Below are 8157 nucleotides of genomic sequence, written 5' to 3'. Positions count from 1 at the left end.
AGGGCAAAGGTTTATCAACCAAGAAATACTTCAACTATTGTGATCCAGGAGGTGGCGCAGTATATAAGGCATTGGACTCTCAAGCATGAGGTCCAGAGTTCAATCTATACCAGAGTGACGTCTGGTTCTTTCTCTCTCCTATCATTTCTCAAGAACAAATAAATAAAATCTTAAAAAAAGAAATACTTCAGCTATCCATTCAAATGACAAATTGTCTACTGCACATTCAAACATACTCTGAAAGCTTATGGAATAATAAAGTCTAAGGGAAGGAGAAAAAGATCCTTATATGCTGATAACATGCTTAGATATTCCAGTGAGAAAATATATACAATTTTCTGGATACAAGACAACATTTCTGGATAGCAACTGATTATAAAAATACCAACAGTAGGGAGTCGGGTGGTAGTGCAGCAGGTTAAGTGCAAGTGGCATGCAAAGTGCAAGGACTGGTGTAAGGATCCTGGTTCGAGCCCCGGGCTCCCCACCTTCAGGGGAGTCACTTTGCAAGCAGTGAGGCAGGTCTGCAGGTGTCTTTCTCTCCCCCTCTCTGTCCTCCTCTCCTCTCTCCATTTCTCTGTCCTATCCAACAATGATAACATCAATAATAACTACAATAAGGGCAACAAAAGAGAGTAAATAAATCAATAAATGTAAAAAAAGAAAGAAAATATATACTAAAGAGTTCTGTAATCTTACTGAAAAAAGCGAAACAGAGCTTGAATAGACATACTACTTCTATCATGAATGGAAAGAGTTACATTATAAATGATTATTAGCACATAAAATTAATACAATTCACAGCAGAAGGAGCTCATGGAAATACTCATACGAATAAGTTTATATGGAAGAGGAAGTTTATATACCCGAAATCTTGTGAAAAGTCAACTGCCTTCAGATATGAAGCCTTCCTATAAAGCTATTATAATCAAAAAAGTATAACCATTAAACAATTTGATCAGCTTAATGGAGCCAGGACACAGGTTGCATTGTATAGTTGATGTTTTTGGCTTAGCTATAAAATGAAGCCTTGACAAGCTGTATTTTTATAGTTGACTACAGAACAATGCATATAGTGTGACTAAAACATCACGAGTGTCTAATATGTCCGTCTCTTTGGATGTGTGTGTGTGCACGTGCACGTGTGTGTGTGGCGTGACTTGGGTGTAACATGCTAAATTTTAACAATGATTAATTCTAGGACGTAAGGTTGGGAAAGGAGCAATGAAAAAGGGGACTCTCATTTCTTTATCTTACGTGTCTCTATACTATTTGGTTGTTTTGTTTTGCTCTTAAGAAAAAGAGAAAAGGTTCGTTCTGACTGAATCAATAACAGTCTTGCGTGCGGCCAGCATTGTGCTGCTTTAAGTATTTTCTGCTGGAATGTGCCACTGTGGGACTAATTAACATTTTAACATCTGCATTCTGAATGGCGCTTCTTTAACAAAGACATTAACCATTCTGGAGTTTCACCACTGGTCTTGAGCTTAACCTTTTCAGTGGCCCAGCATAAAAATTCAGGCTCATTCTTCTCAACAATTTTCATTCATTTCAAGCACCCGGGTAATTTCAGATTCCTGGCTATAATCATTATATTATACAGTTTGTTTTCTCTGTCAGAGAAGTCCTAGCATAAATGATAATTTTTCCTTAAGAGAAAGAATTGTTTCCAATTTACATGTTAGTTTCAAATACCTATGCAGAATGATCTCTGGACCTCAGATTCAGCTATTCTGAGCCCTCCTTCCTTCCTTCCTTTTCCTAGTGCACTGCTTAGCTCTGGTTTATGGTGGTGCTGGGTATTGAACCTCAGATCCTCAGGCATGAAAGTTATTTGCATAACCATTAGACTATCTCCCTACCCCTGTTCAGAGTTATTTAACCTCCCTAAACCTTACTTTCCTCATCTGTAAATGATAATCTTATGGTTATTTTCAAATAAAATAGTGAGAGATAGCGTATATAAGATACTTAATACAGCACCTGGCACATAATAAATAGGTCACAAATACTATAAAGGTATTGTTTCCCAATGTCAGACAAAATGTTCTTTTCTCTGGAATCTTCCCAAACAATATGTTTAGTAGGATGACATAATGAAATATGTTGGGTACAAAATAGCAATATATAGATGATATGGAGACAATGACATAGGTTTCAACATTGCACTGTATAAAGAACTTTGCTTGGGAGTCGGGCTGTAGCGCAGCGGGTTAAGCGCAGGTGGCGCAAAGCACAAGGACCGGCATAAGGATCCCGGTTCGAGGCCCCGGCTCCCCACCTGCAGGGGAGTCGCTTCCCAGGCGGTGAAGCAGGTCTGTAGGTGTCTGTCTTTCTCTCCCCCTCTCTGTCTTCCCCTCCTCTCTCCATTTCTCTCTGTCCTAGCCAACGACGACAACAATAACAACAATCATAATAACTACAACAATAAAACAACAAGGGCAACAAAAGGGAATAAATAAATAAAATAAAATATTTAAAAAAAAAAAGAACTTTGCTTAAATTTATTAATAAAAAAACCCTTCTTAGCAGAGCTATATCAGACGCTCTTGTGTTTAGGGGATATAGAAAATCACTTCTCGTGGTCCAGGAGGTGGCGCAGCGAATAAAGCACTGAATTCGCAACCATGAGGTCCTGAGTTTGATTCCCGCAGCACATGGACCAGAGTGATGTCTGGTTCTTTCTCTCCTCCTATATTTCTCATGAATAAATAAATACATTCTAAAAAAAAAAAAAAGAAAGAAAAAAGAAAAAAAAAGTCACTTCTCCAAGTTTGCTAGCTGGCCTAGCAGAGTCTATTAAATTTTTAATTAATTATTTTATTATTTTTATTGTTTTTTTGGATAGAGAGAGAAAACCTGAGAGAGATGGGGCAGAGAGACAGAGAGAGGATTGTAGCACAGTTCCGCCATCCAAGAATCTGCCCCCTGCAGGTGGAGACTTGGACCGAGGTCTTTTTGTACTCTCACATGTATGCTCTTTTTGTACTCCACATGTGTGCTCTTTTTGTACTCTCACATGTATGCTCTTTTTGTACTCTCACATGTATGCTCTTTTTGTACTCTCACGTGTGCTCTTTTTGTACTCCACATGCGTGCTTTTTGTACTCTCACATGTGTGCTCTTTTTGTACTCTCACATGTGTGCTCTTTTTGTACTCTCACATGTGTGCTCTTTTTGTACTCTCACATGTATGCTCTTTTTGTACTCACATGTATGCTCTTTTTGTACTCTCACATGTATGCTCTTTTTGTACTCTCACATGTGTGCTCTTTTTGTACTCCACATGCGTGCTCTTTTTGTACTCTCACATGCGTGCTCTTTTTGTACTCTCACATGTGTGCTCTTTTTGTACTCACATGTATGCTCTTTTTGTACTCTCACATGTATGCTTTTTGTACTCTCACATGTGTGCTTTTTGTACTCTCACATGTATGCTCTTTTTGTACTCTCACATGTGTGCTCTTTTTGTACTCTCACATGTGTGCTCTTTTTGTACTCTTACATGTATGCTCTTTTTGTACTCTCACATGTATGCTCTTTTTGTACTCTCACATGTGTGCTTTTTGTACTCTCACATGTATGCTCTTTTTGTACTCTCACATGTGTGCTCTTTTTGTACTCACATGTGTGCTCTTTTTGTACTCTCACATGTGTGCTCTTTTTGTACTCTCACATGTGTGCTCTTTTTGTACTCTCACATGTGTGCTCTTTTTGTACTCCACATGTGTGCTCTTTTTGTACTCTCACATGCGTGCTCTTTTTGTACTCTCACATGTGTGCTCTTTTTGTACTCACATGTGTGCTCTTTTTGTACTCTCACATGTGTGCTCTTTTTGTACTCTCACATGTGTGCTCTTTTTGTACTCTCACATGTGTGCTCTTTTTGTACTCTCACATGTGTGCTCTTTTTGTACTCTCACATGTATGCTCTTTTAGGCGCACTGCCGCCTGGCCGCTCTGCGCTGTTTTCAGCAGCAGCTCTGTTTCTGGTGGGCAGTTGGCAGTTATATGAAATTGCAGATAACAAGCTGTCCTAGGAGGAGAATGTCCTTCAACCTCCCCTTATTTACTAGCTTATATTCTGAAGTATTTCTAGATTTGTAGATGCCTGCAGACCAGCTTCACCGCCTGTGAAGTGACTCCCCTGCAGGTGGGGAGCCGGGGGCTCGAACCCGAGTCCTTTCGCCCATTCTTGCTCTTTGTGGCACTTGTGCTTAACCGGCTGCGCTACCGCCCAACTCTCAATAAGGGTTAAGTGCATGTGGTGCGAAGCACAGGGACCAGAATAAGGATCCTGGTTCGAGCCCCCGGCTCCCCACCTGCAGGGGAGTCGCTTCCCAGGCGGTGAAGCAGGTCTGCAGGTGTCTGTCATCCTCTCCCTTCTCTATATTCTCCTCCCCCCTCAATTTCTTTCTGTCCTGTCCAATAAAATGGGAAGAAAAAAAAAAGGCCACCAGGAGCAGTGGATTTGTAGTGCAGGCACTGAGCCCCAGCGATAACCCTGGGTGAAAAAAAAAAAAAAAAAAGAAAAAGTGATCTCTAGGAGAGGTGGAGCTATACATGCATTAAACCTATTAAAATTAGAATTATTTAATATTAAACCTATATTAAAAGTTATATAATAAGATTCCTAAAAAGCCCCATGGGGTGAACCAATCAAAACGACTATGGAGGAGGATAGCGTGAAGAAGTAAAGGCTGGGAATGTGGAAATAGTGGAAATAGGTCTAGAAAGGCTAGAAAGTTCTGAGGTAGGTCCTCAGGTGCCAGCAAAAAGATCCACACAATGGTTTTATCAGTGAGGATAGGTTAGAACCAATGTATCCTGGAGCCCTGCTTCCCCAGAGCCCTGCCCCACTAGGGAAAGAGAGCGGCAGGCTGGGAGTGTGGATCCACCTGTCAATGCCCATGTTCAGCAGGGAAACAGTTACAGAAGCCAGACCTCCTCCCCACCTTCTGCATCCCACAGTGACCCTGGGTCCATACTCCCAGAGGGATAGAGAATAGGAAAGCTACCAGGGGAGGGGAGGGGATACGGAGTTCTGGTGGTGGGAATTGTGTGGAGTTGTACCCCTCTTATCCTATGGTTTTGTCAATCTTTCTTTTTTAATATATATTTTTAAAACATTCCCTTTTGTTGCCCTTGTTTTATTGTTGTAGTTATTATTGTTGTCATTGTTGTTGGATAGGACAGTGAGAAATGGAGAGAGGAGGGGAAGACAGAGGGGGAGAGAAAGACAGACACCTGCAGACCTGCTGCACCGCCTGGGAAGCGACTCCCCTGCAGGTGGGGAGCCGGGGGCTCAAACCGGGTTCCTCATGCCGGTCCCTGCGCTTTGAGCCACCTGCGCTTAACCCGCTGCGCCACCGCCCGACCCCCAGTGTTTCCTTTTTAAAATAATAATAAAAAAAAGATGCTGTTACAACCACACCGAATCTTAAATGATCAAAAACAACAAAGTCTAGTCTTTTCTCTCATTTTACAAGACCACTGCAGACTGGAAGGGGGCCTGTGCCTTCTTTACACTGAGGAACCATAGCTGAACAATGCCAGGAAAGAAGTCAGCAGGGAGCTAAGAGTCCACACAGGCTCTGCAAACCATTCTGTGGCCCGGTTCAGGAGCCGCCACGCAGCAGGCACCGCGATTGGCGCGCAGACGGAGAGCCCTAGCCGACTACAAGGGGGCACAGTCCTGCCTAGTGCCCGCTGTCTGGGGAGAGTGCGACGACACCCTGCCACCACCCTGCCACCACCTTCCTAGCCTGCCCTCCCTTCTTCCTGCAGGCCACACACACGGCTCGTTTACAGACAGTGCAGAATCAGCGGCCTCGAGCCTCACGTCTCTAAAGCAGAGGTGCGGGGAGCACCGGCTACTGATCTGCTGGCATGGGAGCCAGCATCCTGCCCGGCCTCAGACCACACAAACAGCTCACTTGGCTACCGGGCTGCTTTGACTTTGGGCTTCATTCCCACTACATTGAAGGGAGCTTCACTGCTATGGCCTCTGTCTTTCACTTTCTCTGCCTTTTTAGTCTCTATCTGAAAAAAAGAAGGAAGAAAAAAAAAAACAAAATAATGTCTAGCCTTTCCACATACTAGGGCGAAACAATGCTAGAAAAAAAAAAAAAGTAGTTAACATGCATATCCAGAACAAGAAAGAGGAAAAACACATTAGCAGTCACTCAAACAATCTTTACCAAGAACCCTGTGTTTTGATGGCGCAAAGCCCTTGAACAGAACAGCCAGTTGGAGTGACGTGCCCCCTGAGCTCTACCCACACTGAAGTGGATCAACTCCTGTCCGCAAACCGCTGGAAGCTGGTTAAGTCGGCACCTGTTTCCTGAGTCAACTCGCCTACAGGGACAGGCTTACTGAGTATGGGTATTTTCAGTTTCTTGCCAGTATTATTACTGACGATGTGGGAGTAAGGCATTCACTCTGTATTTTCTTTCTTTTTAAAAAAAGTTATTTACTTATTCACTTTTGTTGCCCTTATTGTTTTATTGTTATTGATGTCGTCATTGTTGGATAGGACAGAGAGAAATGGAGAGGAGGGGAAGACAGAGAAGGGGAGAGAAAGACAGACACCTGCAGACCTGCTTCACCGCCTGGGAAGAGACTCCCCTGCAGGTGGGGAGCCGGGGGCTCGAACTGAGATCCTCACGCCGGTCCTTGTGCTTTGTGCCGTGTGTGCTTAACCCGCTGCGCCGCCGCCCGACTCCCTTGTTTTGTTTTTTTGGGGGAGTTTTTTGTTTGGCTTGGTTTGGGTGCAGGCTTTTTGTTTGTTTTTAGCTGCTTTGGTCATCTGTTCCCCACTTCAGTTTGGCTCTGAACTATAAACAACCCCAAACAATTTCTCAGACTGCCCATTGGGGGAAAGAAAAGAACCAAAAACCAAAAGCAGGCAAAGCTTCACCAAACCAGTGCTGTGCCCAAATGCGAGCAGACATATATTCTGACACCTTGTCCATTGCTTCCTGATTCTGTGTATAGACTTTTGTTGGCTGCCGTTAACTGCCTTTTTTTTTTCTTTCTTCTTCTATTTTGTTTCGTTTTTTATTCTTTGTTGTTATGCGGGCGCTTTTCTTTCTTTTGGGCTGTTTTTGTTTTGTCTTGTTCTGGGGGAAGTGTTTGTTTGATTTGTAGGCTTTTTTTTTTTTTTCAATTTGTTTCCTTTCTTTTTTTCCTAGTTGTTTCAGGCATCTGCTCTCCACTTCAGTTTGGATCTGAACTACAGGTAGTCCCAAGGAATCTTTTCAGGCCAATAGGTCTGCCCACCGAATCAGTCAGGCCAAGCATCAAACTGACACGCTCGCCAACTATGAGCATATGTTTATTTTCTGATAGCGTGTTAATTCCTCCCCTGGTTCTTGGTGTGATGTCTTCTGTTGGCTGTGGTTGCCTGTCTTTTTTTTTTTTTTTTTTTCTTCTGTTTAGTTTTTGTAGTTGCCGCTGTATTTTGTTGGTGTTTGTGCTTTCTTTTTTGGGAGGAGTTTGGTTCGGTTTTGCCTTGTTTGTCTGTTTTCTGGGTATTTCAGGCATCTACCCCCCATGTCAATTTGTTGTTTTCCAAAGTCAGTGGCAGTGGTGGACCAACACTCCTGAGACAGACCACGTGGTGGCTTCAGGAGCCTAGGAACCTAGAGGCCAGATGGGACTCCACATGATACCTGAAAAACAATAGCGAGGACAAGATTATACAAGACACAAAATATAATGGTAAAAACAAAAACCGAAAAACAAACAAAAAAACAGGACTGCAGCAATGAACCAAGACAGGAGCCCAGAAAAAAACCCAACAAGCTAAAAGTAACTGAATGAGGAAAGTGTCCAACCATTAATTGATGCATTAATCACAGGAGTGAAGAAAGCTTCTGTCAGGAATAAGGAAATAACAAATGAGACCATGATAGAAGACACAAACTATCTTGAGGTAGTTGGAGAAATAAAAGTTGACATAACTGAACTGAGAGGCCAACTAGCAGAAAAAGTTAATAGTGTAACTGAACGTGGTGAAAAAAAAAAAAAAGCTTAAGTAATGAAGCTGAGGGGCGGGAGTAACAGAAGCAGAAAGCAGAATTAGCCAGATGGAGGATGAACTAGAGAAAACTAAGAAAGAAGTAAGAGAAGTAAAAAGAGGGAGGGAGGGAGGGA

Source organism: Erinaceus europaeus, chromosome 18, assembly GCF_950295315.1.
Source record: "Erinaceus europaeus chromosome 18, mEriEur2.1, whole genome shotgun sequence".
In the NCBI taxonomy this organism is placed as follows: Eukaryota; Metazoa; Chordata; class Mammalia; order Eulipotyphla; family Erinaceidae; genus Erinaceus; species Erinaceus europaeus.
This window is presented reverse-complemented; position numbering follows the sequence as displayed.